The sequence below is a fragment of the Ranitomeya variabilis genome, chromosome 3 (assembly GCF_051348905.1).
Source record: "Ranitomeya variabilis isolate aRanVar5 chromosome 3, aRanVar5.hap1, whole genome shotgun sequence".
Lineage (NCBI taxonomy): Eukaryota > Metazoa > Chordata > Amphibia > Anura > Dendrobatidae > Ranitomeya > Ranitomeya variabilis.
Genome location: NC_135234.1, coordinates 36,672,187 through 36,699,783, shown reverse-complemented (window position 1 = coordinate 36,699,783; position 27,597 = coordinate 36,672,187). Strand labels below are relative to the sequence as shown.

The window sequence follows — 27,597 nt, the reverse complement described above, 5'->3', positions numbered from 1 at the left end:
GAGCTTAGTAACCCGATGTTTACCCTGGTTACCAGCGTAAAAGTAAAAAAAACAAACAGCACATACTTACATGCGTCCCCCAGCGTCTGCTTCCTGACACTGACTGAGCTCCGGCCCTAACAGCACAGCGGTGACGTCACCGCTGTGCTTTCACTTTCACTTTAGGTGCCGGCGCTCAGTAAGTCTCAGGAAGCAGACGCTGGGGGACGCATGTAAGTATGTGCTGTTTGTTTTTTTTACTTTTACGCTGGTAACCAGGGTAAACATCGGGTTACTAAGCGCGGCCCTGCGCTTGGTAACCCGATGTTTACCCTGGTTACCAGTGTAAAACATCGCTGGGTATCGTTGCTTTTGCTTTCAAACACAACGATACACAGCGATCGGACGACCAAATAAAGTTCTGCACTTTATTCAGCGACCAGCGACATCACAGCAGGATCCTGATCGCTGCTGCGTGTCAAACGAAACGATATCGCTAGCCAGGACGCTGCAACGTCACGGATCGCTAGCGATGTCGTTTCGTGTGAAGGTACCTTGAAGGTACCTTTAGACCCTTCTAGTCTGGGTGACAAATCCAGCACCGCAATGAACCCCCTCTCTTCCCTGTACACCACTACTCATGGCGATCATGATTTTTCTATCACTGTTTACTGTAAGGCTATGTTCACATGTGGCATTTTTAAGCAAACTTTCAGTTGCATTTGACAGTACCAGTAAAGTCTGAGATTTCAGAAATCTAATGCACGCACTTTGACTTATTTATTTCTTTTTTTTTTTCCCCCGACTGCTTTGTCAGCTTGGTTTTTGCAAAATACAGCATGTCCCTTTTTTCAGCATTTTTACAGCATTTTGCACCTATTAAAAGCAATGGGTGGTGCAAAAATTCGGGTATCAGGTTCCGCTGCCTTTTTGGTGCCAAAACCTAACTAAGTTTGTTTATTTTTTTTAAAGCACTAACCTTTATCAGCATGCACAAGAGACAAATGTGCCCTGGCAAAAAACATGGCAAAAACTCAACATGTAAGCATAGCCTTAGAGTTTCAGATGTAGTGGGGTTTTTCGGTGTGTTTTTTTTTTTTTTTTAACTTTCATTCCATACTCATAATGCAACTTGCCTTCATACGTGAAATCATGTAATAAATTATGATATTAAGAGTTTTCACAGCGGCTCTGCTGCCTCCTCCTCGCAGACTCCGACGGAAAGAAAGTGATCTCATGGCCGCAGGTGTGAGATGGAGTGGAGCTGCCATAACCCGTCTTTCCTCCCATTGTTTGGACCTGGACTCTGGCTAATAGGGGGGATCTGAGCCGGGCTCGGCGGTCTCCGCTCTGCTGTCTCTGGCTTTGTCTGTGACATAAGCTCCCTCCCCCTCTTCCTCCATCCTGAATGAAAGGCATACCTGTCTTTCCCCGCTCCCCTGGAGGAAGAGGGGTGGAGAGATCTGCAATAGGTTCACTCAGATCTGTTTACACGGCTCCTAGGAAGTGAACAGGACACGGCCCCTGATACCACCTGGGGACGGAGGCATCTCGGGGGTCCCCGGCCAGAAGAGGAAGGTAACGCACATGGTGTCCGCGCTGTGATACTGTTACTGTCCCCTTCTTTGTGGCCCTGCGGCTCAGACACTTTGTGAGGGATAAAGATGGGTTATGTGACTAGTTACCATCAAGTTCTCTAGAAGTAACGGCTCGCGCCTCAGGAAGGTGGCCGGCGGCTCGCGCCTCAGGGGAGGTGACCGGCGGCTCGCGCCCAGTCCCACAGTTGTGATGCACTGTGTTACCGTGCGGGTGGTCGGGACTCGGCAGCACTGATGGAGGGGGTGGTGTGGATGTGAGAGCTTTGTGGAGGCACCTCTGCGGAGACAGGAGCAGCACACATGTACCTGTAGTTCAGTCATTTCCAGGAGGTGCAACGGAGGAACCGCACAGTGAGCGCCCTAAGGAAAGGTGCTCCGGAATAATTTCATAAGGAAATAGAAGTCTCTTCTGTTACAGACCTGTCAGGAGAGGAGTCGGAGCGCAGTCTGGTCGCCTCCACTTTACCACACCGCACTTGGAGAGGTTAATAGCCCGTACTGAAGATTTGGGAAAAATATATATACCATGAGTGCTGGGATTAATTTCATGCTGCTTTATTACAGGGTTTGGACCAAGGTACTGTTACCTCTATAATATCATGGGGGATAATTTGACAACTGGGGGTCCGATCACTGAGACCACTGACTAATCCGGAGTGCAGAGCTATACTCAGCCATCTCCAGCAATTACATAGAAAACGAAAGGTGTGTATGCTGAAACGCCACTTCAGAGCATAGCTCTCAGCATTGGTGGAGGTATCTGCTGTCAGACTCCCAGCAATCAAGAAGTTAGCCCCTTACTTGGGTCTTATTCAGACGTCGGTGCTTTGTCAAGTATGCAAAAATTAAATGGCCGGCGCGGCGCCTGTGTGTGTGGCCTGTGTATGGCCCGCGCGGCGCCTGTGTGTGTGTGTGGCCTGTGTATGGCCCGCGCGGCGCCTGTGTGTGTGTGTGTGGCCTGTGTATGGCCCGCGTGGCGCCTGTGTGTGTGTGGCCTGTGTATGGCCCGTGCGGCGTGTGTGTGTGTGTGTGGCCTGTGTATGGCCCGCGCGGCGCCTGTGTGTGTGTGTGGCCTGTGTGTGTGTGTGTGGCCTGTGTATGGCCCGCGCGGCGCCTGTGTGTGTGTGTGGCCTGTGTATGGCCCGCGCGGCGCCTGTGTGTGTGGCCTGGGTATGGCCTGTGCGTGTGGCCGGTGTATGGCCCGCGCGGCGCCTGTGTGTGTGGCCGGTGTATGGCCCGCGCGGCGCCTGTGTGTGTGGCCTGTGTATGGCCCGCGTGGCCTCTGTAAATTGCTGTCCTCCTCCGATCATCTCGGACTGTACAGCCGTGCCATCAGTGTGCTGTCCATGACTTTCAGGGACCCATAGACCTCTACTAGCTATTCTCATTGGTGCTGCTGGACAAAAATTAAACGTCTCCATGATTTTTGCACAGACACAAAGCCTGGGGGCGGGGAACCAGATGTTGTGACTAGCAGCACAGATTATAATGGGTATTTGGTTTAGTAATAAAAAAACTGCTATAACGCCTACGTGCTACCCGGGCATCTGAATGAGGCCGTACCAATGTGGGTAACGTATTAACTTGGTACAACCCCATTAATGCATCTGGCAACAGCAGAAACTGGTGCCGGGGGGATAATTCTGCTCTGCTGTTTAATAGATGCTTGAGGCTTATACAGCAGAGGTGTCAGACTGCATTCCTCGAGGGCCGCCAACAGGTCATGTTTTCAGGATTTCCTTAGCATTCCACAAGGTGCTGGAATCATTTTGTGCAGGTGATTAAATTATCACCTGTGCAATACAAGGAAATCCTGAAAACATGACCTGTTGGCGGCCCTCGAGGAATGCAGTTTGACACCTCTGATATACAGCATCTGTGGTCACTGGCCAACTCTTCACTGAGGCTACCTAACATTGGTGTTAAAGGGAATGTCGTCAGGTTTTTGCTATGAAATATGACTGCATCATTTTGTGGAGGCAGAGACCCTGATTCCAGCGATGTCACTTATTGGGCTGTGTTGCAGTTTTAATAAAATAAGTTTTATCAGCAGGAGATAATCACTGCAGTGCCTCCTAGTCTGCTGCTCTCTGTAACCCGCCCCTACCACTGATTGGCAGCTTTTTGTCAATGGTGGCTGTGTACACTGTATAAACATGGTTTTCCAGCTCTACATTCTGATCTCTGCCTGATCTGCAGCTGAGAACTGCCAGAATGACAACCAGCAGCCCAATAAGTGATACATTGCTGGAATCGGGGTCTCTGCCCATATGCTGCTCTCAGATTACATAGCAAAAAACGCTGACAGACAAAAACTATTTTTTAAAGGGAATTTGGGACATTTATGCTATTTCGATAGTATGTTAGAAAGGTGCAGGAGATGCTGGTCACACCAAGACCTGGGCTATGGTGGAGGTTCCCATAAATGCCCCAGATAAAGCAGCATTTTTAAAGGCGCTTTCCGAGCATTTAGTTTTTAGGTAATCCATATCCGATCAGTGGGGGTCCCACACCGTTCTCATTCACCTATCATGTGTGGCTACCTCCAGCGATGGCAGAATGTAAATGTATAAAAGCCGGACAGTCACTCCGCCCTACTGTTTAGTGGCTGCTGCCGATCAGGTACTATTCAGGAGATAAGCTTCCAATTAAAACCTGCTTCTTCCCTGCTTGTCAAGACAGGACCAAATTCCATTATAATAGCATAGTTATATAGCCGAGAAGACGAAGGCAGGAAGAATAGACTTATATTATGAGCTGCCAGAGGGAGAAGTAGACTGATTCCATCTAGAGATCAGAATCAAGGGATACCTATCGAGCAGAAGTGTTTGGGACCGTGCAAGTAAGTAGAATGGCTAATAGCAGGAATTGTGCGGTTATTTATGGGATAACCCATTTAACTATTGAGCCACAGATCAGACTAGCGGAAATCTCCCATTATGGGTTACTCGTAAATTTCTGTGTTGGCAAGAAGGGACTGAAGGAAAATAAACCCAGTTTTTTTTTTTTTTTTTAGTGTTGTGCATGAGGTTTTGGGATTAAGTGGCTTGTATAAACCACAGGCTGCTGGCACCAGGGATGTTGGCAGAGCATTATGGGATGCCGCTAGTAACGGGACTGCTGAGTTATATGGGAAGTAACATGTATGATACCGCAAGCTGAACATTACCTCTCCGCGTAGTGTCTGCTACCAGGGACTGCAGAACGGCTGAGCTGCAGTACCCAGGAGAGGCCACTACTCGGTGACTGGCGCTGTGCTGGTCCACTCCATCCACTCCAGGCAAATCTGCATGCTCCAGTCTAGTATTATTATTTATTATACATTTTTATAGCGCCGTTTATTCCATGGCGCTTTAAATGTGAATACGGGGCAAATATAGACAAATACTTTAAACATGAGCAAAAAACAAGGCTCACAGGTACATAAGGAGGGAGGACCCTGCCCATGAGGGCTCAGTCTGCAGGGGATGGGTGAGGATACACTAGGAGAGAGTAGAGCTGGTTGTGCAGCGGTTCAGTAGGTTGAGGATTACTGCAGGTTGTAGGCTTCTCGGAAGAGGTGAGTCTTCAGGTTCTTTTTGAAGGTTTCTATGGTAGGCGAGAGTCTGATGTGTTGTGGCAGAGAGTTCCAGAGTATGGGGGAAGCACGGGAGAAGTCTTGGATGCGGTTGTGGGAAGAAGAGATCAGAGGGGAGTAGAGAAGAGATCATGTGAGGATCGGAGGTTGCGTGTAGGTAGGTACCGGGAGACCATGTCACAGATGTATGGAGGAGACAGGTTGTGGATGGCTTTGTAGGTCATTGTGAGGGTTTTGAACTGGAGTCTCTGGGTGATAGGAAGCCAGTGAAGGGCTTGGCATAGGGGAGAGGCCGGGGAATAGCGGGGAGACAGGTAGATTAGTCGGGCAGCAGAGTGTAGCATGATTGGAGTGGTGCCATAGTGCTAGAGGGGAGGCCAGAGAGTAGGAGGTTGCAGTAGTCAAGGCGGGAGATGATAAGGGCATGCACTAGTGTTATTGTGGTGTCGCGGTCAAGGAATGCACTGATTCGGGAAATATTTTTGAGTTTGAGACAGCAGGAGGAGGCAAGGGCTTGGATATGTGGCTTGAAAGAGGGCAGAGTCGAGGATCACCCCGAGGCACCGGGCATGTGGGACTGGGAAAAGTGAGCAGTCATTGACATTGATGGATAGGTCTGGTGGAGGGGTAGAGTGAGGTGGGGGGAAAGATGATGAATTCTGTTTTGTCCATGTTCAGTTTTAGAAAACGAGCAGAAAAGGCCGAGATAGCAGACACAGTGCGGGATTTTGGTAAGTAAGGAGGTGAGGTCAGGTCCGGATAGGTAGATCTGCGTGTCATCGGCGTAGAGATGATACTGCATACCGTGGGATTCTATGAGCTGTCCTAGGCCGAAGGTGTAGATGGAGAAGAGTAGGGGTCCTAGAACAGAGCCTTGGGGTACACCGACTGACAAGGGGCGAGGTGAGGAGGTGGTGTGGGGGAGGGAGACACTGAATGTTTGGTCTGTTAGATATGACGAGATCCAGGAAAGGGCCAAGTCTGTGATGCCGAGAGATGAGAGGATCTGTAGCAGAAGGGAGTGGTCCAGTGTCAAAGGCAGAAGACCGGTCCAGGAGGAGGAGGACAGAGTAGTGTCCATATACTGTTAAATATACTAAACAAACACACAAATTGTATTGTACTTTCTCACAATGAACTAAAAACTAATAGATTCTAAGTAAACAGCAAGGCAGCTGAACAGTTACCTTCCACAGTCCATTATTATATGTATGTATGTCTAACGGGTACTTCCGTCTGTCTGTAACGGAAATCCCTTATCGCTGATTGGTCAGGGCCGGCCTTGACCAATCAGTGACGGGCACAGTTCTTCCGCGAATTCACCCTTTCCCCACTCCCCTCCAGCCAGTGCCCCATAGTGGTTTAGCAGTCTGTTAACGCTGCTATTAACCCTGTGTGACCAACGTTTTACTATTGATGTTGCCTATGCAGCATCAATAGTAAAAAGATCTAATGTTAAAAATAATAATAAAAAAAAAATCATTCTCGCCTTCCGGGGCCTTTCCTGCTCCTCGCGACGCTGACGTATGACAATCTCCCTAATTTTGTAGTAAACTGTTTTTTTATTTTTTTTGACTGCCACTGTCTAAACGTTTTTTTATTGCTTTTTACAGTTTAGATTACTTAATGAAGGCAATCATAAAGACTCTCAATTTTCCATTCTCACCATGGAGACAGCTTTTGTTCATCAAATCAAATGATCGTGCAGATGTGACAGATCCAGCAAAACATGAACTTGTTTTGCTTCTGTTCCTCCGTAGCAAAAAGCAGCGTTATTGTGTAATGTTATGTGAGCGAAAGATCTAAAAATGGCTCGGGCTCTGGGGCTCGGGCTCTGGGGCTGGGGCTCGGGCTCTGGGGCTCGGGCTCTGGGGCCGGGGCTCTGGGGCCGATCTTTTATCTGTATCTAACCTTTATTACACCCATTCCTTCTTGCACGCCTCCTGATTACAGAATGTGTTCTAGTCCAGAGCTGTATTTACAATACTGCATGCTTCTGGTAGGGAGCTCTTTCATCTGTATAAGGGGGCATCTTTTATCCCACTAAGTAATGGCATAGCACTACAGAATATACCATCTGGGGGGTATATTGCCTGAAGGAACTGATGAGGGGTGTGTCTGACAACAAGTTTGTCGACAGTTCCCAAAGGCAACCGGCAGCTTTGTGATTGCAGCTCCTGAGTATAATACAGACACAAAATCCATATCTATATATGATGATACAATGTATGTAGAATCCTTACCCCACCTGCTGCGTCTCTTCACCCCCCCATCCTAGATGACGGCAGAGTCACACCTTGTGCGAGGAAGAGACGTCAATTCCCGATAACTTCACCATTTCTCTATCATTAAGATGTCGGGAGAGAACTGAACTTTTGGTTTATGGTAATGATTGTGGCGCTGCAGAGGTTAATCGCTGTTAATTAGGAAGCTCATGTTGACATTGCATGTAATACCGCTGAGATGCCGCTGCCGTGTTTGTTTTTCCTTGGCATTCAGCACCCGGGTTATGCAACGTCTGCACGACGAGCGGCGCTCCTAGGGGGGCCAATTTATGGAGTAATGACAGTATCGTTGTGCTCCTGCCGGTGAAGCTGTGGATACGCCGCTGGAATGTTCTGGAACAACCTTGTCATAAGTATGTACAGGATACTTAAAATCAAAAATAAAACCCGCACGCCCTTAAAAAGGAGACAACCCCTTTAAGTCTCGGGCAGCTGATCAGTTCATTCAGCCGCTGTCAACGTGAGTTCACCACTGCAGCCGATCATCAAATGCCGGAGCAGCAGCATAGACAGAGCGATGTATACAGGAAGGGTACGTAGAGTTCTGTTCATTTTATACATAAAGGAGTCTACAGGCTAAAAATGATTTAGAATGGGACAACCCCTTTAAATGCCTTGGTGCTAAGAGGTTAATTGGTGTCATCCTCTTATAAAGACACACTCACACACTTGTGCTATAAGGAGAATACTGGTATCTTTTGTGCCCCCATCATACTCCAGGGCCTAGTTGTAACTGATACTTTGGCTCCGCTCTGATTGCCACCAGTGGTAGTCACATACGTCCTTCCAAACTAATCCTGTAGAAAATCCGCCTTCTTGCCTTCAGTCCCCAGCAAGTATAAAATGAGTTATTAGAGCGCTTACCATTCTAATATGTTCAGTAACTGTAGCTATTCTCCTTCTTTTTAGTATAACACCCATTCCTCGTCGGCACTATAGGTGCTAGAACTCCCCTTTCCATCACTTTCCAGCATGCATTGTTCTCAAAATTTTACCCATACAGTGTAACACAGGAAAACCGAAGCCAAATCCCTTCTTGTAGTAGGGACGAAGATAAGTGGGTTTTGTCAACTGCATCTCCCTTTCTCAGAAAGCGTGTGGTCCAGTAGCTGTAATTCTCCAGCTGCTGGTTTCCACATGTTTGTATGGTGTGTCCCCGTCAGGGCAAATGTAGAATTACATCATGCAAATTTGTGTTTATGGAAAATCGTGAAATACAGGTCTATGGGGATTCTGCCAGAAAGCTGGGTCTATGATGCCCAAAAAAACGAATATGGCTTAAGGGCGCTGGAAAACAATTTGGGACAAACTATTTAAAAAGTGTCTTTATAATAGCTTAATAATAGAATTTACACCAGAAAGTGGAGCAAATCGCAGTCGCCATCAGATCAAGGGAGGCCCAACTTTACTGAAAGTGATGAGTCGAGAAGAAATTTTTTTTTGATCCAGTGGATGTGGGCAAATTTATTTTGTGTGGGGTAGAACACGTGCCCATTATGGTACCTTTTCACACGTCTGCAACAGAAGAAAAAAAGGGCTGTACTCAAGTGGACACTAAACAGTATCCAGGGCTGCGCTGCTCTTCTAACTGCTGATTAGTGGTGTTGAATCCCCCCTAGTGTTATTGACCTGGGCCTATGGAATAGTCAAGTGAATTGACCGACGACCCTAAACCACTGATCTGTGGTCATATAATAACCTGTTTACACAGGCAGATGAAGTGCGATGCACCTTCAGTGTCCATGTGCTGCCGAGAACAATGCAGCCTATTTTTTACATGGTGTGCTGCCAATAGAAATGGAGCAACAGAGTCCCAATCATAATATTAAAAAATAGTATTTATTAAACAATGATCATAAAGTCATACAAACATATATAAATACATGTAAGTCTGCTGTATGCAGCGTACATTTAAGCAGGAGTGTGCAAAATGAAAGACATGACGGTACAACAGGTGAAACAGTACGGCAGGGCCACCAGGTGACGTGTGGCAGGGTACCCCTTATTCACATGGGTAAGTGTGCACTCATTTTGGCTTAGATATTGTTGCAGGGCTATTGATAGGGGAACAGCCTGATGTATGTGGTGAATGCTCTTTGAGCCACTAAATGTTGCCCCTCTAAAGCCTGCCAATTGGCTTTGTAATATAATGCACACTATAGGGGTGTTTTCCCTGCCGTACTGTTTCACCTGTTGTACCGTCATGTCTTTCATTTTGCACACTCCTGCTTAAATGTACGCTGCATACAGCAGACTTACATGTATTTATATATGTTTGTATGACTTTATGATCATTGTTTAATAAATACTATTTTTTAATATTATGATTGGGACTCTGTTGCTCCATTTCTTTGTGCTATACCAGTTTGGGAGTTGTCCCGGAGAGTTGGTGCCCGTGTGGCATCTAGGGAGGGATTTCTTCTCTCAACCCTACTCTATAGGGGTGCTATTGGATTATGTTTATTTAATTTTATGGTGTGCTGCCAAGAATAATTTTTTTGAAGTTGACAAAATGCTTGTTTATGATGTGATCCGTAGCCTTACACTGCAATCTTGTGAAACAAGCTTTCCTTCCTGACAGTGGTGTTCCATCATTTTAGCAAGTTATCGGGCCTCCTGGCAATCTGTTTCTCACTTATGGCCCATTTTTACTGAAATGTTACACCTTTTTCAGAGGGTTAGAGGGATGTAGAAATATTATTATTATTCTCTCTCCTACATACATGTATGGCGATCGGATACATGTTACTGGTCTCTGTCCTGGAGCCTATGGTTTGTTTCGGAGCTGTGGTTCTTGTTAATCACCCTCTACAAACTTCCTGAATGTGGTGTCGATTTGACCCCCCCTGCAGCTAGGTCTCCCGCTCCGGTCTACCTTAATATTTGTGGAATATGAAGTCTTCCCCTTTCTGGCTCCACCAGCTGTAATTTTGTGACTGTCTATGGAGCTTTTAGATGTGGGTTTTTTTTTTTTTTTTGATCTTCTATAATTACGGTTCTTTGAACACCGCTGTTTTCACGAGGGATAAATGTCAGTTGCTTGTCGTCTGACAGATTTACTGCCCCTCTTGACGTGTTTAATAGATGTTTGGTTATGTGAATGGGGTCCCCTTCTGAGAAGCCAAGAAGACACGCAAACATCTAAAACTATGACAAAAAGGGTCTGAAATGGTCCTTCTCACCTGTACCCTAGAGCCAAGATGGATCCAAAAAGTTCCTATGGGTGCTATTGCAGCTCCCCCACTGCCGCAGGGCCGAGGGGTACCCGGTGCCGGGCCTCTGAGTCTCTGCTCCGGGGTTGTCACGGTGGCTAGGCCCGGTCCGTGACCCTGCCGTGGGGCGCACAGTGTAATAGGTATAACGGATGATGGTGATGAGGCTGTAGGGGTGCAGTGCAGTAAATAACGAGGACACCAGGTTGCAGTCTCTTTACCTCTTTACTGAAGATCTCTGGGTCCTCAGTCCAGAATATGGTTCACCAGGCTGCGCAAGTCCGGCCGGTCCAATGGCACCTCCAGAGTTCTCTTCACAGGTGGAAATCGGTGCCTTCCTTCTAGCGCTATGTGTTGCGGTCCTTCCCTGCTGTGCTTACGGAAAGTCCCCACAACTGTTGTGTCTGTTTCTTAAGTTCCCTCACAACTCAATTAGATGATGTTCTGCTAATTCTCCGTCCTTCCCTGGTGTTCTGGTTGGGACGGCACCCGTTTGACGGGTAGGCTCGGAGCTCTTCCGGGACCCTAGAGTCGCCCCTCTCCACAAGTTGCCCCCCAAGACTGCATAGGTGATTTGAGTTAGACAGCCCGCCTTAGACTGACTGTCCTGCCGCTGTTTGAAGTATTGCTTGAAGCTGAATGTTATAATACTCCCTCGGCGTTCCGGCCACCGGTAGTGCGCCTCAGTAGGATGTTGCCTCGGTCTTACAGCACGACCCCTACTGGTATTTCTCCTTTTGCGTGATCTCGTTTCTCACTCAGCACAATCTATCTCGCTTCTAATCCTTTCTTGGGCACCGCCGCTATACTGAGCAGGCACGGTCCCGTTACGTTCGTTCAAGTTGCCAAGCCTCTGTCAGGATCCCACCCCTGACAGAGACCCTACCGAATCTTCCCCCACAACACCCTCTGCCACAAGGTGTTGCCTGGTTCCAACCCAGTCAGCTTTCTGATCTAACTTCCTGCCTGACCCCCAGTTTACCCACTATGGTGGGGAGTGGCCTAATGAATAGAACCCTTAGCTCCCCCTGGAGGCCCGGCTGTGAAATGTATTGGTGTCTGTGATACCTGATCAGATGAACTCCTTCAGTGCCATCAGACGTACCATAGCTCCCCTTTAGTGGCGGAGCCACAGTACTGCAACGACCAGGACTCTGGGGCGTTGCACTATGATTAGACCTGTAGTAGTTGGGGCTCATGTTGGAGTTTTTGCATTGGATTTCAAAACCTTAATTATGCTACTGGGGGTGGATTTAGAATTTTTTTTATTCTTTATATAAGTAATCTTATATTTATTCCTGGACAGTCATAAATCACCACAGAGGTTTAGGAACGCCCCTCCACCCCCCAAAAAAAAATACAAATAACTAATCTTTAAAGAGGTACGCACTAGTCATGAGAGCAAGCTCACTGACCGGTCCTCAGATAACTCATTCTGCAAGCAGTAATATTTAGGGAAGCAAATAGCCTGTAAAATCTAAAAGGTACAAGATGTTTTATGAAACCTAACCATAATAATTTTTTTTTATTAGCCAAAAATAGATGCATTTAGGAACTGTCCATATCGCGCAAATACAGTTTGTCAAAGAATTTAAAACAAATCTATTGGATTTCTCAATACAAACGTGAAAATAAAAAAACCAAAAAAAAAAAACCAAAACTTTTTCCAGTGTCTCTATGCCCGGATTTCCTTTTTTATTCCTTTTTTTTTTTTTTCTTTTAAAGAAAGTACTGCAGTATGTGCACATGTTCAGTATTTGCAGCAGAAAAATCTGATCTGATCTGATGTTGGCAGGAAAAATGCAGAATGAAGTACATGTTTTTGACTTTTTTATTTTTTCCATGCAATTTGGATGCATTTTTAAAACCTGTCCAGGTAAGGGTATGTGCACACGCTGCAGATTTTGCTGCAGATCCGCAGCGTTTCCGCAGCTGCAGATCCGCACCGGTTTCCCATGCATTTACATTACCATGTAAAGCTATGGGAAATGAAATCCGCAGTGCACATGCTGTGGAAAAAACCGCGCGGAAACGCAGCGGTTTATTTTCCGCAGCATGTCAATTCTTTGTGCAGAATCCGCAGCGGTTTTACACCTGCTCCAATAGAAAACTGCAGGTGTAAAACCGCAGCGGAAACCGCAATAGAAACTGCAATAAATCCGCAGTACAAACCGCAGCGGTTTTGCACTGCGGATTTATCAAATCCGCTGCGGAAAATTCTGCAATGGAATCCGCAGCGTGTGCACAAGCCCTTAAACTCTGAAAGAATTGACATGCTACAGATATAAATCTGCAAGGAAAAAAAAATAAGCAACGTGTGCATGAGACCCCTGGAGTCTTTCTCTTTGCTGTTACTAGAAAATCCTTAAGGTTTTATGACAAATCGACGCAGGAAAAAAGTGACAATATTGCAACGTGTGCACATACCCTTGGCCTGTGTGCACACGTTGCATTTTTGCTGCTTTTTTTTTTTTCAGTGCAGATTTGTCACAAAGCCAGAATGATTTCCTAGCAACAGCAAAGTGCATGAGAATCCTGAAGTCCCATGTACACGTTGCTTATTTGTGACTTGCAGATTTCGATCTCTGGCAGGTCAATTTTTTTGAGCAGTTTCAAACGTACTAATGAAATCTGTAGCAAAAAATCCAAGTTAAAAACCCATCAACAGTTTTTTTTTTTGTTTTTGTTTTCTGCCAAGAGATGCAGAAATTTCTGAACCAGATACTTAACATGTGCACATACTATTAAATGCCGGTAGGTTGTCTGCTACTGACTGCTACACTGATGACCTATCCTTAGGATAGGTCATGAATGTCTGATTGGCCGGGGTCCGGCACCCCCAGCCGTTTGGCTAGTGTCGGTGGTGGCGGAAGTACTCGCTGAGCTACTCCGTCTACATGTAGTGGCCACCGCGGGGTACTACAAATCCGCCCCCTATTGATTTGAATAATATGCGGATGTGCAGTACCAAGCCCCGGTCACCACAAGTAGAGCTGCTCGGCGGCCGGGGTTTGTGGGTGTGAGCTGTGGTATGATCAGACTATGTTCCTGTACAGTCAGACACAGCCATTACACAGTACACAGCAGGGGCACATTTATAAGATTATCTCAGCACAGGAACATTTTTTTTTTTTTTTTTTTTTTAATCCCTTCCTATTGTAGACCTTATTTTCATTCCAAGATCTAGTGAATAAAATGAACTTTTGTTCGGGGAGCAACTTTTTTTTTTTTTTTTTTTATGGCTAGCTCTGGTGGCTGCTGCCTCCTGAGTATTCAGGTAGTAGTGTTCATTGCTACAACCAGTTGCCTGTATGTCTTCCCTGCTCGCTCCGTTCTTCTGGAGTATTCCAGCTCTCCACTAGTGGTGCCTCACCACAAGCGTAATGTAGATCTGCCTTTCCAGAGGGCTTGGATTTGACCAAAAATAATCCATAGGAAATTGCAAACTTAAAAAAAAAAAAAAAAAAACATTGAGAAAGATTCAAAAGGTAAATGTGCACTGGTAAACGGGGTTGGAGCAGACACTAGACTGTTATTGGTATAGGGGTAGACTTGTGGCACACTGTATAGTTTATTGTAGGTGTTAATAATGAATATAAATGTGCAAAGAGCAAGCAATCCAGGAACCAAACAGTTGTTTTTTATTTAAAACAAACAAACAAACCAGGGAATCCAGATGTCCCCTACGTGTGTTTTGTGCAGCGTGTGATTCATAAGGGGTTGAATGTAACGCAGCAGGGGAACCTATTTATAGAGCAAATGGCCAATAATCAGCTTGGCGGGTCACTCAGAGATGGCACCCGATTTTTAAAAGTTAAAAAAAATTTCTAGGTTGGCTGCAGAAGGCATCCTGCGTCATAACAATGTTTGACAGTTATCGATATATCCAACTTGGCTGCAACGAGGTACCTGCCAGCCTACTCAATTATGCTGTTCCGAGGTGCTGCCTGCATCCTCAAATCTGCTGAATCAACTTACCTGCTACCTGTCTCTGCTGATTCAAGGTGCTGTTTGCACCCTCATCTCTGCTGATTCAGGCAGCGGTCTCCACACTATATTGCTTGTATCATTTCCAGCTTTGAAGGTCTAAGTGCCAGTCCGGTATATTCAGCTTTACTGGTCCTTGACCAACGCCTTGAGTCCATCTGTGCAGCTCACCCTGACTTATGGCTTGGCAAATCCACCTCCCCCATGAGAGCACAACACAATAATGCTACCTTTGTTGTGACCGGAGGTTTCATTCTTTAAAAAACAAGCATGCAAGTCATAAATCAGGCTGAAAGTGTATTGACCCGCCCCTGAGTATTGACCCGCCCCTGAGTATTGACCCGCCCCTGAGTATTGACCCGCCCCTGAGTATTGACCCGCCCCTGAGTATTGACCCGCCCCTGAGTATTGACCCGCCCCTGAGTATTGACCCGCCCCTGAGTATTGACCCGCCCCTGAGTATTGACCCGCCCCTGAGTATTCTTCCAGCCTGATATGCAGTGGCTAGTACTGTTTTCTCATGACTGCCACATCAGATCTCTGCACAAAGGCATCATATTTATAAGGAGAACCGTTTTATTCAGCCATATCACTACTTCCAGATTTTACTTTATGCTTTTGCTTTCCTTACAAGTATAGTGGAAAATATACCAACTTGTACACTAAAACCTCCTGTTCATTTTTTTTTTTTTTTTGATTGATTTATGCCCCCTCAGCACATTTTCATTAGCATAAGAACCTTGAATATTTCTCGCAATCGAAAGATGTTCTATAAGTCAAGAATCTTCCCTCGTATTAATTAACCACCTGTGATGTTTGATCATCAGCCGAGGAGCGTAGAGGAGATAATGTAGGGGGGATTACCAAATGCAGAAAGCTCGAAGGCCGCCCGTTCAAGAGGAACATGTCTGCAGGGATGGCCGGAGGCAAAGAACCGAAACATACGTCGTCTTCTCAGTTCCTGAAATGGTTTGTAGGCTTGTGGGACGCGATGCTCATTTCTTCTTTTTTTGAACACTGAGCCAGAAGATATTTTCCTAAAATAGCTCGTTGTAAAACTTTTAGGAACCTCATTAAGGGTAATTGTGTATTCAGCTTCCTACTCTGCTGCGGCCTCCTGATGGCTTCTGACAGCCCACAGGAGCTCTGCACTTACACATCGCTGCTTGTGTGGTGGAGAAGATGCATTTTATTGTTGTGGTTTTTTTTTTTTTTTTGAGGGAGAAATATACTTGACCTTGCCGAAGCCCGGTTGTATGGCATTGTATCACAAGAATTGCATAATTACAAAAAAGTAATCTGCTCTTTTAATAGTAATAACAAATTATTTTATTATATTAAACAAATATAATATAACAAATTTAATATTATTATTATTATTATTCGAATCTAAAATTGATTAGTATTATATTATCATTAGAATGATCATACTAATAGAATAATTACACTAATACAAATTATGATTTTAATATATTAATCCTAATTTTAGATACTTAGAATAATAATTAGAATACTAGTTTATTATTTATTCTGATCTACGGTAATTAAAGTTACGATTAGTATTAGTAATTAGTATTTCAGTATGATTACTCTATCTTAATAATTTTAGATAGTATGATTATAATACTAATTATCTAAGTATTAGGATTAGTATGATTATTAGAATAACTTATTTTAATTTTTCTACTATAATAACTTAGTATTTTTAGTTTTTAGTTTTTTTTTTTTTGATTAGGATTATTAGTATTAGTTTATTATTTCATTGGTTATTGCTAATTTGTTAAAAAAAAAAATACAACGCACAGCTTTCCGTGCTCCTCCTTCCATTGAGTCTGTGATGGGCTTGTGTTTTCACACGGCAGCCAATCGGAAGAGGCAGAGCTGAGCCAATGATTAGACAGGAGGCGGAGTTCAGACCACCACAGACTCCCTGTAGGCGCTATATCTAAGCTGTAGTCACAGGTCAGCTTTACATGAACTGAATCAAAAAGGGCCCAACCGGCAAAATCTAGGGTATTCATTCATTGTAATAGGTTTGATTTTCATCTGTGCATTTGTTTCAATATAACCTGTAGAAGAAAATGGTTTTGCTGGCCTCATTTTCCACTGCAAGATATAGCTCCTTTTTGGTGTGCCTACCATTGTATGTCCAGGAACTGGCGTGATTTTATGTTCAGATTTTCTCCTAACAGCATTCTGACAGCACTACAGGTGCTGGAACCTTATTTCCTCTCGCTTTGCTGCTTTCATTACAGCTGCCGTTGTCCAATAACGTGCCTGATCTGAGCTGAAACCCCGCCTCTTTATTCTGCCTGTACAAGGCTTAACAGTCAGGAGTTGGGAGCGGAGGGAGGTGGCACCGGCCTCCCCTCCTGTAATGTCTCCTTGATGTGCACATAGGACAGAGAGTGGACCAGCACTTGTAGAGTGTTTTACTCCTAAAAATTCAATTAATCTTGAAATTGTCTAATAAGCACATTTTTGAAATAAGATCAAGCGTTTATTTCAGGACACTTTAAGCAAAGATATATATATATATATATATATATATATATATATATATATATATATATATATATATATATATATATATTTTAATTTATATAAATAAAATATAATTTCCAAAGTCTGGGTGGGGATTGATCTTCTGGTTTGTTGGCCATTATTGATCCTCCGACAAGCGTTACAGCTGCACTGTTGCCTGCCAGATGATGACGCATGAGTCATCACTCAGGAGAATGCATTTCTACTCCTCCACAGTCCATTGGTCATATGCTTTACATCACTGCAGCCCACACTTGGCATTGAGCACTGGGATCTCGGGCCCATGTCAGGCTGTATGTCCATGGAAACCCGGTCCATCGAGGCTCCTGATGATGAACACTTGTTGCTTTCCGAAGAAGCGCTGTAGTAAATACCGCTATCTAAAGCCGTGTGTGTATATACATACATACATACATACATACATACATACATACATACATACATACATACATACATACATACATACATACATACATACATACATACATACATACATACATACATACATACAATCAATCAATAGTGGCCCGATTCTAATGCATCAGGTATTCTAGATTATGTATGTAGTTTATTTATGACAATTTAAGAATAATACAATGAATACACAGGATTTTCTGGGGAAAATATATACATTATCAGTGAAGCAATGTTTAAATCCCACGCCAATATCACGGATTGGTCGCGCCCGGCCGGCCACAAATCAGCGAAGCTTAGTTCAAATCCGAGGCCAATTCGCGGCCGGACTGCGTCTGTCACTGATTGGTCGCGGGCAGCTGGCGAGACCAATCAGCAATGCGGGATTTCCGTTACAGACAAACAGACAGAATTAGACGATTATGTAGTAGATATATATTGGACCTGATGATGCTGGTATATTTACAGCCAATGTGATGAGATGTGGTGTTTTTTTTTTTTTTTCCTCTTTCCCTTTAAAGTCCAGCGTCCAACAGGAGGTGGCTAGTGAGTGCAAGTGTATTCAGCCCTCACCACCCTGTCTGACAGCTGCAGTTTGCACTGATCAGCATGAGTTCCACTGCAGGGAAGAGGGACCTTGTCAATCAGTCTAGATTGGCAGAGATTGCGGTTTAACATAAAAAAAAAAAAAATAATGTAAAAAATTCTGCACATCTTCCCAGTCTGCCACTATAGTGAGGTGTCCCTGGTCTCCTGGCATAGTGGCCTCTACTGACTTGTCATGTCATGGCTGGGGCTTAAGTACAGACACCGGCGGGGTACTCCGGGTATGTCGTGACACAAGACGCAGAAGGGGGAAGCATACTGAATATTTTCTTTTTCACTTCAACTGGTGAAATCTGTTGTGGAAAATTGACAGGAAAATCCACACTAAAACCTGCACCATCTGGCATAAATTTTAATGGTGGATTTCCTTGCAGATATACATCTGACTTTTCATCCACAGCAGATTTAACCTAACGGTTTTGCACTTTTTTTTTTTTTTTTTGATGTGTTCAAAATGCAGGTTTTGCTGCCAGTGCCTTTTTTTTTTTTTTTAATTGCGTCTTATATGTCTGCTTTTGTCAACAGTACATGTTTAATAAAGTTAGTTTTATTCACAAAAAGGTGGGAAAAAATGCTTTTTTTTTTTGCAACGTTTTCTCCCTATTCCCATTGCTTTCTAGATGTGTTTAAAAAAAAAAAACAAAACAAAAAAAAAAAACATGCTGCAGATTTCAATCGTTTGTTTATTTTTTTTTTAACAAACGATTGAAATCTGCAGCATGTCAATTCTAATTCCCCCCCCTCTCCCCCAACAATCATGTGCGTGAGACTTCAGAAATCTCATAGCTTTTGCTGGTTCTGTGAAACGAAGCTTTCTGCAGTGGAAAAAAAAACCTCTGGTTGTGAACTTGTCCTTAGGCTGATTTCACACTTTCGACATTTCACAGACCACAATGGGTGGGTCAGACGCGGGCAGGCGCATGAGACTGATAAGTATTGGTCAGGAGACGTGCGAGCAGTCTAGACATCACGCTCCATACTTGGTCTGTGACTATCACAAGTGTAAAGCCAGACTTAATATTGAAAAGGAAGCATCGAACAAGGACAAGGCTTTTTTTTTTTTTTTTTTTTTAAATAAAGGTTTCTGGTCTTCGAGTAGCAATAAATCCGAATTCAGAGCTAAATGCGGATGAAGGTGCAGCTGTGTTTTGTAGCGGGCGGACATTTAATCCAGTCCCACCTCTTCCATTGCAGCGGCGGACTGATGGCATCACGTTCATAGGTCCCTTCTGTCGTTCCCCTGGGAGCCTCTTTTCATGTTGCGCCTGCCGCTTGCTCTGACTTGTTAAGTCTCTTTCCTGTTTCCCAGCACCATTCATTTTTAATGTCGTAATCTTGTAACCTGGATCGCAACAGCTGTGAAAGCATTTTCCCATTTTGTCTTGGTCAGGAAAAAAACATCCTGTGAGTGTTGTCACCAGCGAGATTTATGGTTCAGTAAGATCGTGGTGCAAGATCCAAAAGCCACTCATTCTTTCTGAATTTTTTTTATTTTTGAAGTCTTAAGTTTGGGCATGTTCTCCAAGTGGCTGTAATTTTAGAGCCAATGTTGGATCCGGATGCATTTGGTTATAGATGGCAGTAGAGGTGTAGTCCTCTGCCTCACTGAACAGGCAATTTGCATGTTTAATTTCCCAGAGAAGCATTGCATGGCCTCTTAAGTCTCCTTACACTGGTATGTCAGGGTCTACAAAAGGAGACCTTACCTCTTGGAGTCAAGGTAATCTAACACCTCAGTTGTCTCAAGTTATTATCGTAAACAGCTGTACCCTCAAATACGGTACATAGACCTCGGACAAGTGTGGCACGGTTTCTGGAAACCAAACCAGCTATTTTCTCAAACCTTCTTGTATATTAATTTGGTAAAGTAATTTATGAAAAAAAGGTATAAAGAAATTTGGGTCACCCAAAGACCCATTTTTAACACATTTTGGACTTTTTTTTTTTTCTGCTTTGCTTTTTTTTATCTTAGGTTTTAAAAACTCTGATATGTTAATTTAGTCTCTTGTTTTTTACAGATCTTATATGCTGCACTGTGCCTGCAATCCATGGACTTGTAAGTATAAAGGAAACCTAAATAATTTATATGTATATTCCTTATCTCAGTATAACATAGAAAGGTTAATAGGGTGATGTGATTCTCTGCTTACAGTGTTTTTAAAAGGGAACCTGTCACTATGAAAATGCCCTCTAATCTGCAGCTAGCATGTTTTAGAGCAGGGGGAACTGAGCAGTTTGATATATAGTTTTGTGAGAAAAGTCTAAGTATTAGGCCGGGGACACACTTAACGTATAAAAAAAGGTCCGTTTTTCACGGCCGAGAATCGCACAAATGTTTCAAAAACAGTGATCCGTGTGCAGTGCGAGGATGCGATTTCCTCGCATCAAATGATCCGTGTGACATCCGTATGGCATCCGTATGCCGAGATTTTCTCGCAGGCTTGCAAAACCGACATCTAATGGATTTATGTGCTCAAATGTTCGGTAAAAAATATATACAGTGTGTGTATGTGTATATATAGATATATATAGATATGTCATTGAGATATATAGATATATATATATATATATATATATATATATATATATATATATATATATATATATATATATATTTTCTGTATTTATATTTCATTCAGCACGATATCTGTGAAAAGCCGGTAATTCAATTGCCGGCTTTTCATTTCTCCTGCACAAACCCGACAGGATATGAGACATGGTTTACATACAGTAAACCATCTCATATCCCCTTTTTTTTTGCATATTCCACACTACTAATGTTATTAGTGTGTATGTGCAAAATTTCAGTGCTGTAGCTGCTAAAATAAAGGGTTAAATGGCGGAAAAAATTGGCGTGGGCTCCCGCGCAATTTTCTCCGCCAGAGTGGTAAAGCCAGTGACTGAGGGCAGATATTAATAGCCAGGAGAGGGTCCATGGTTATTGCCCCCCCCCCCCCCCCCCGTGGCTAAAAACATCTGCCCCCAGCCACCCCAGAAAAGGCACATCTGGAAGATGCGCCTATTCTGGCACTTGGCCACTCTCTTCCCATTCCCGTGTAGCGGTGGGATATGGGGTAATGAAGGGTTAATGCCACCTTGCTATTGTAAGGTGACATTAAGCCAGATTAATAATGGAGAGGCGTCAATGATGACACCTATCCATTATTAATCCAATTGTTTGAAAGGGTTAAAAAACACACATTAAAAATTATTTTAATGAAATAAACACACAGGTTGTTTTAGTATTTTATTGTTCTCTCAATCCAGCTGCAGACCCTCGCTTTGCAAAATAATAAACGCACAAGATACATACCTTCTGCTGACCCGTCACGTCCCACGAGGTAATCCATCTGAAGGGGTTAAAATAATTTACAAGCAGGAGCCCTGCAAATGCAGCTGTGCTCGTGCTTGTAATTCCCCGGCGAATGAAGGAAATGTAGGTCATTGACCTACATTTCCTTCAGTCGCGGTGATGCGCCCCTGCTGGATGTTCTCATGAACTGCAGCCTGGGAACTTTTTCCCACGCTCCAGGTCATATGAGGACATCCAGCAGGGGCGCATCACCGCGACTGAAGGAAATGTAGGTCAATGACCTACATTTCCTTCATTCGCCGGGGAATTACAAGCACGAGCACAGCTGCATTTGCAGGGCTCCTGCTTGTAAATTATTTTAACCCCTTCAGATGGATTACCTCGTGGGACGTGACGGGTCAGCAGAAGGTATGTATCTTGTGCGTTTATTATTTTGCAAAGCGAGGGTCTGCAGCTGGATTGAGAGAACAATAAAATACTAAAACAACCTGTGTGTTTATTTCATTAAAATAATTTTTAATGTGTGTTTTTTAACCCTTTCAAACAATTGGATTAATAATGGATAGGTGTCGTCATTGACGCCTCTCCATTATTAATCTGGCTTAATGTCACCTTACAATAGCAAGGTGGCATTAACCCTTCATTACCCCATATCCCACCGCTACAGGGAGTGGGAAGAGAGTGGCCAAGTGCCAGAATAGGCGCATCTTCCAGATGTGCCTTTTCTGGGGTGGCTGGGGGCAGATGTTTTTAGCCACGGGGGGGCCAATAACCATGGACCCTCTCCTGGCTATTAATATCTGCCCTCAGTCACTGGCTTTACCACTCTGGCGGAGAAAATTGCACGGGAGCCCACGACAATTTTTACCGCCATTTAACCCTTTATTTTAGCAGCTACAGCGCTGAAATTTTGCACATACACACTACTAACATTAGTAGTGTGGAATATGCAAAAAAAAGGGGGATATGAGATGGTTTACTGTATGTAAACCATGTCTCATATCCTGTCGGGTTTGTGAAGGAGAAATGCAAAGCCGGCAATTGAATTACCGGCTTTTCTATAGAACACCGCTGCGTATTTCTCGCAATGCACACGCATGGTCCGTGTGTAATCCGATTTTTTCTCGCACCCATAGACTTGCATTGGCGAGTCTCGGCCGAGATACGCTGACAATCGCAGCATGCTGCGAGTTCCCTCGGATCCGAAATACGGTGGAGAAAATATCGGATGATGGGAGCTGGACCATAGATTAACATTGGGCCGAGTGCTATGCGATTTTTTTATCGCATAGCACTCGTCCGTATTACGGTCTAGTGTGACCCTGGCCTTACCTGTGTAATGATCTTTTAATCCTATGTGCTTTCTGGGATTTTTGGTCCAGTGGGCGGTCCTAGCAGGGATTGACAGCTATCTCTATCACTGATAGCACCACCCACTGGACCAAAACCCCAGAAAGAGCAGAGGTATAAATGATCATAACACAGGTTATATTGAATTTTTTCTCATAAAACTATGTATTGAACTGCTCAGCTCCATCTGCTCTAGATCATGACGCTTGCAGATTATACTGCATTTTCATGCTGACAGGTTCCCTTTAAAATGTCTATTTAAAATTATTCAATGGTAGAGTAGTAGTACTTGTAGATGTCTTTTATCCTATTTCTATATGGGCAGGGGAATGACAGCCTCATCCTCCCTCCACTTGCCTATAGTTCCCTTTTCTGCCTACATGTCGAAAAACCTCCTAAATCACAAAATAAGCTCATCCATTGGAGGGTGGGAGGAGGGAGATGCGGCTGCAGCTTCTTACTCAGTGTTTCAGTTAAACCGTATGGAGGGGAGCAGCAGAGATATCTGGCTGTTAAAGAACACAACATGGCTCTGACATCACACTGGAAATGTTCTGGTCGCTTAGAATGGACAGAAAATGAGCGATTACGAAACAATGATATACTCCTTAAATTTAATTCCCTGTCCATCCAAAATTTTAAAACTTATCGCAGTACTTTTTTTGTAGAAATAATAGTGGTTATATCTGACCACCAGTTCTGTGCATACTCTTTAAAGGCAGGGGGAAGGTTTCTGACTTTCTGTGATCTAAAGTGTTACATCACCAACAGATTCATCTTGGCAACTGAAAGGACACCTCCCCTCCTTGCCCAGTTCCACTCTTGTTTCTATTTGTGTCTCCCTCCTTTACTACATGCAGTAATAGTTAAGTCCATGCAGTTATTTTTTATAGAGCTATGCAGCTACGTTGACACATACTACCTATCTTTACTGTCCGAGTGCTGTGTGCTGAATTTTCATTATATTGTATAAAATTGAGCTCTGCCCTGCCTTCTGCTTGTAACAGCTGACGGGCAGAAGTCTATCACAAGCAGGGAATACAAACTGTAGCTGCATCATATAGGATACATGGAGACCCAGCAATATGAGACTGCAGTGCATAGGATATACAGAGACTAGGCAACGTTGGAGGACAGCAGTTCTTTGTTGCAGATCTATCACTACTGCTGTTAGGTAGGACTTAAAGCAAGTGTAGCATGCTAGTTCACATAATTGCAAACCCAAAGCTAGGGAAATGTAGTCTGATGTTCTACCCTATTGCAGAAGGGACAGAAGAGTCAATGAGGCAGACAGGAAATAGGAAGACACAAAGCATACATACGGAGGTAAAAAGCTGGAGTGCTTCTCCGATGTGTTTGTGATTAATGCAGCTTTTATACACAGTCATCAAATGAGGCAATGAAATTTCATAGTGAAACTGACAAACTAATTACAAAGGATTACTGCAAAGATCACAATAGAAATGATTCTTGATGTAACGTAATACTTTTTACTGTAAATATTAGGAAATGATTGTAAAGTATTTATGTTCTTGTGCTCCATTAATAGTGACTGGTAATGTTGGTATTATGCACCTGTCTTGACTCCAGGGCTCCTCCGTCTCCTCTCCTTTCCTCTATGGCTGCTGCTCTTTGCCGCTCTCCGCATCAGGTTTCACAAGTTGCGTGGTGTATCTCACTAAAATTATCAAAACTTTTTTTTTTTTTTTGCGGTTTCACCACACTTTAAAGTTTTTGCTTTTTTTTTTTTTCTAGTGCTTTGTACTTTTGAACGACACCATACAACTCGTCCCGCATAAAACAAGCTCCCACACGGCAATATTGACACACAAAATAAAGTTTTATGTCTCTGGGAAGAAGGGGAGTAAAAAACAAAAATGCAAAAAGAGAAAATTCCAAGGTGGTGAAGGGGTTATTATGTAGATGAGCTGTTAAGATCTATGGGCTGGACATTAATCTCTCTGAGAATTTACCTCCAGAACTTATTTAGTATGAAAGGGGAAGTTTACCAGTGTGAGACATGTAGATCAGGAGAGCAGACAGGTCGGTCTTTACATGTCTCACACTGGTAACTTCCCCTGTCATTTACAATAATCTCTGGAGGCAGAGTCTTGGATAGATCTGTCTGGCCCATAGATCTTAAGAGCTCGTTTACATATTAAGAATCACTTGGATTTCTCTGGAATAAAACATCAGATCGCAGACATGAAGATATTGTTTGTGTTTTTTTGTTTGTTTTTGTTTTTCAGTTTCCTATGAGCTACATGTCCATATAGACGGCTTAAGAGTGTTTATGCTACTGACCGATTCCCTTTTAAGGTTGACTTAGACATTTGGCTTCTGAGTATTTTAATCACTGTTCCTTCAGCTGCAATAATCTTTGCAAATTCCTCTGCTTTCTACAAATCGCGTCAATTGTTTCCCTTTCTGTTGTAAAGATTATGAACGATTAAAGACTGTTCACATTACACCTGAATCATCTTTGCTAACACCTTGTGGTTTCTTCAACTAGCATCTAAATCCTGGTTCAGACCTTCCGTTTAACCCTTTATCTGCCCTCTACACTCCTGGCTCTGTGGCTGCTGCTGCGTCCTGCTCAGGTTGCTTGTCATTCAGCACAGTCCTTTGTCCAGGTCCTTCCCTCTTTGCCATTGTCCCTCCTTCCATGTGTTCAAACTTGACCATTAGCTTGGTGGATCCATCTCACCAGGTGAACCCAAACAATCAGGGGGTTATCTCTACAAAGCCATTACCAATCTGAAGTAATCCTGTAACTTTGCCACTGTGACTGAGACCTCATATATCCTACCGGAATGTCATTGTGGTGCTAAATATGTTTTGGATTTACCTTTTGTAACGGTTTTTAAGTGCAAATGAATTATTAAAAAATCTATTGTTTTATTTCTACAACGTCCTGTGCAGACCAATGTGTCTCCATGGTAACAGACTGCAACCAGACTTTTGTAGTCAGGTCCTGCAGTCCTAGTCGGACTCTGTTGGAGAATTTCCAGTGCATACATAGAACGTGTCCATAAGGTCCCCCATTGTGTAACACGGAACCAAAAAATGTTGGGCCAAAGCAATCATTAGTAGTTGCCAATCTTTCCCTAGAAGCAGGTGTCTGTTCTTGCGGTTTTTTTTTTTTTTTTTTTTGTTATTCGAAAGAGTTAAATTTCACCGGAATACAATGCCTAATGCTGTAGAATTGTTAGAATAATACTTGCGTCTCCATGACACATGAGATTGTGAATTCTTTACACGTTCTCTGCGCAGTAGATCGGCCCACTCACTGCCGCTTTCTCCCGGCTGGATCATTGTCTTCTAGTGTTTAGTAGTTTATAATGTTTACCTATTTTTTTTTTTTTCTCTCTTCTATAATAGATCAGCTTGTTACTTTATATTTTTGGTGTTTTTTATTTTTATAGTATTTTCAATGTTTGCAATGATTCTACTCTTATGTAATATGATACAATTGCCGCTCAGCTCTGGGGGCCGTGGTGTTTTTTGTCGTATAGACCCCCCCGCTATAGCATTGTGCCGAGATGAATCCGGAGCGCCGGGTGCTGTAGTTATGGAACGCTGACATCTGATGCTTCTGTTCCATCCTTGCGGGATGTATGGATTATGTAAATACCATGGTGTTTTTCCTGTAGCGTGCACTAAATCTATAGAAATACATAGACCTTCACACCGCACGGGAAAGAGTGCTGTAATGAGGCCATTATACCCGGAGTTCACATGTCAGCACCTCAAGGTAAAGTTCCACTTTTATATGAACGTTCTAGCAAAAGTTCACATAATGGATCTAAAAAAAAAAAAAAGTGAACATGGTAAATGCTTTCTTTTTTTTTTTCTTTCTTTAACCTATTTTAAGAACACTTTTTAGGATGACTTTTCATATTTTCGAGGTAATTGTCTTTTAGTCTTGAATTCATAGTGTTTTACTTTGGCCTCCGTGCCCCATAATCGGCTGATACTACTTATTCTGTAGAGATAACTTCTAAGGAGTCATCTAATTATCTTCACAGACAGGATGATAATGAAAGGTATTATTTAGGTACAGGTAGCACCGTAACCATTCCTACTAGGTGATGTCACAGCTCACCCTCCTCCTCCTGTACAATGACTGATAACACCTCTATATACAGTAGATAACACAGGATCCATCATTCACAATAGATGTCACAGCTCCCCTCCTCCTCCTGTACAATGACTGAGAACACCTCTATATACAGAAGATAACACAGGATCCACCATTCACAATAGGTGATATCTCAGCTCACCTCCTCCTCCTGTACAATGACTGATAACACCTCTATATACAGAAGATAACACAGGATCCACCATTCACAATAGGTGATATCTCAGCTCACCTTCTCCTGTACAATTATTGATAACACCTCTATATGCAGGAGGTGCCTCGGGATTCAGTATTGGTCATTTTACAGCTCACCACCTCCCTATCCCTGCATATTAATCTGTGAATAGGTTACAGACCATACCCATAACGACACAGTAGACGAACTGGATCTTATTTCTGTGTCTCTTCTGTATATCTGTTTACTCTATGGAGGAGAGAAGGAGTGAGAAGACAGGTACAGGGAGACACAGAAAGATCGTGCTGAGCTTTCTAGTAAGTCTGACCCCTCAACCCAGTGCTTGACTTGTAACCCCCTAATTGCTGTTGTATATTCTCCTCCATGCTGCTGCTTTTCTCTTAAAAATGGAGTGA

General features: G+C 43.5%; 1 protein-coding gene across 3 annotated transcripts in view; it reads left to right on the top strand.

Annotated features, from left to right (window-relative positions):
* Nucleotides 1-27,597, top strand: part of TIAM1 (TIAM Rac1 associated GEF 1) — a 263,811-nt gene that overhangs the window by 63,154 nt on the left and 173,060 nt on the right. For all 3 annotated transcript variants that reach the window (XM_077293967.1, XM_077293963.1, XM_077293964.1), the window contains one exon: nucleotides 20,221-20,258. The gene's annotated coding sequence lies outside the window, so the exon portion shown is untranslated. The remainder of the gene's footprint in view (nucleotides 1-20,220; nucleotides 20,259-27,597) is intronic.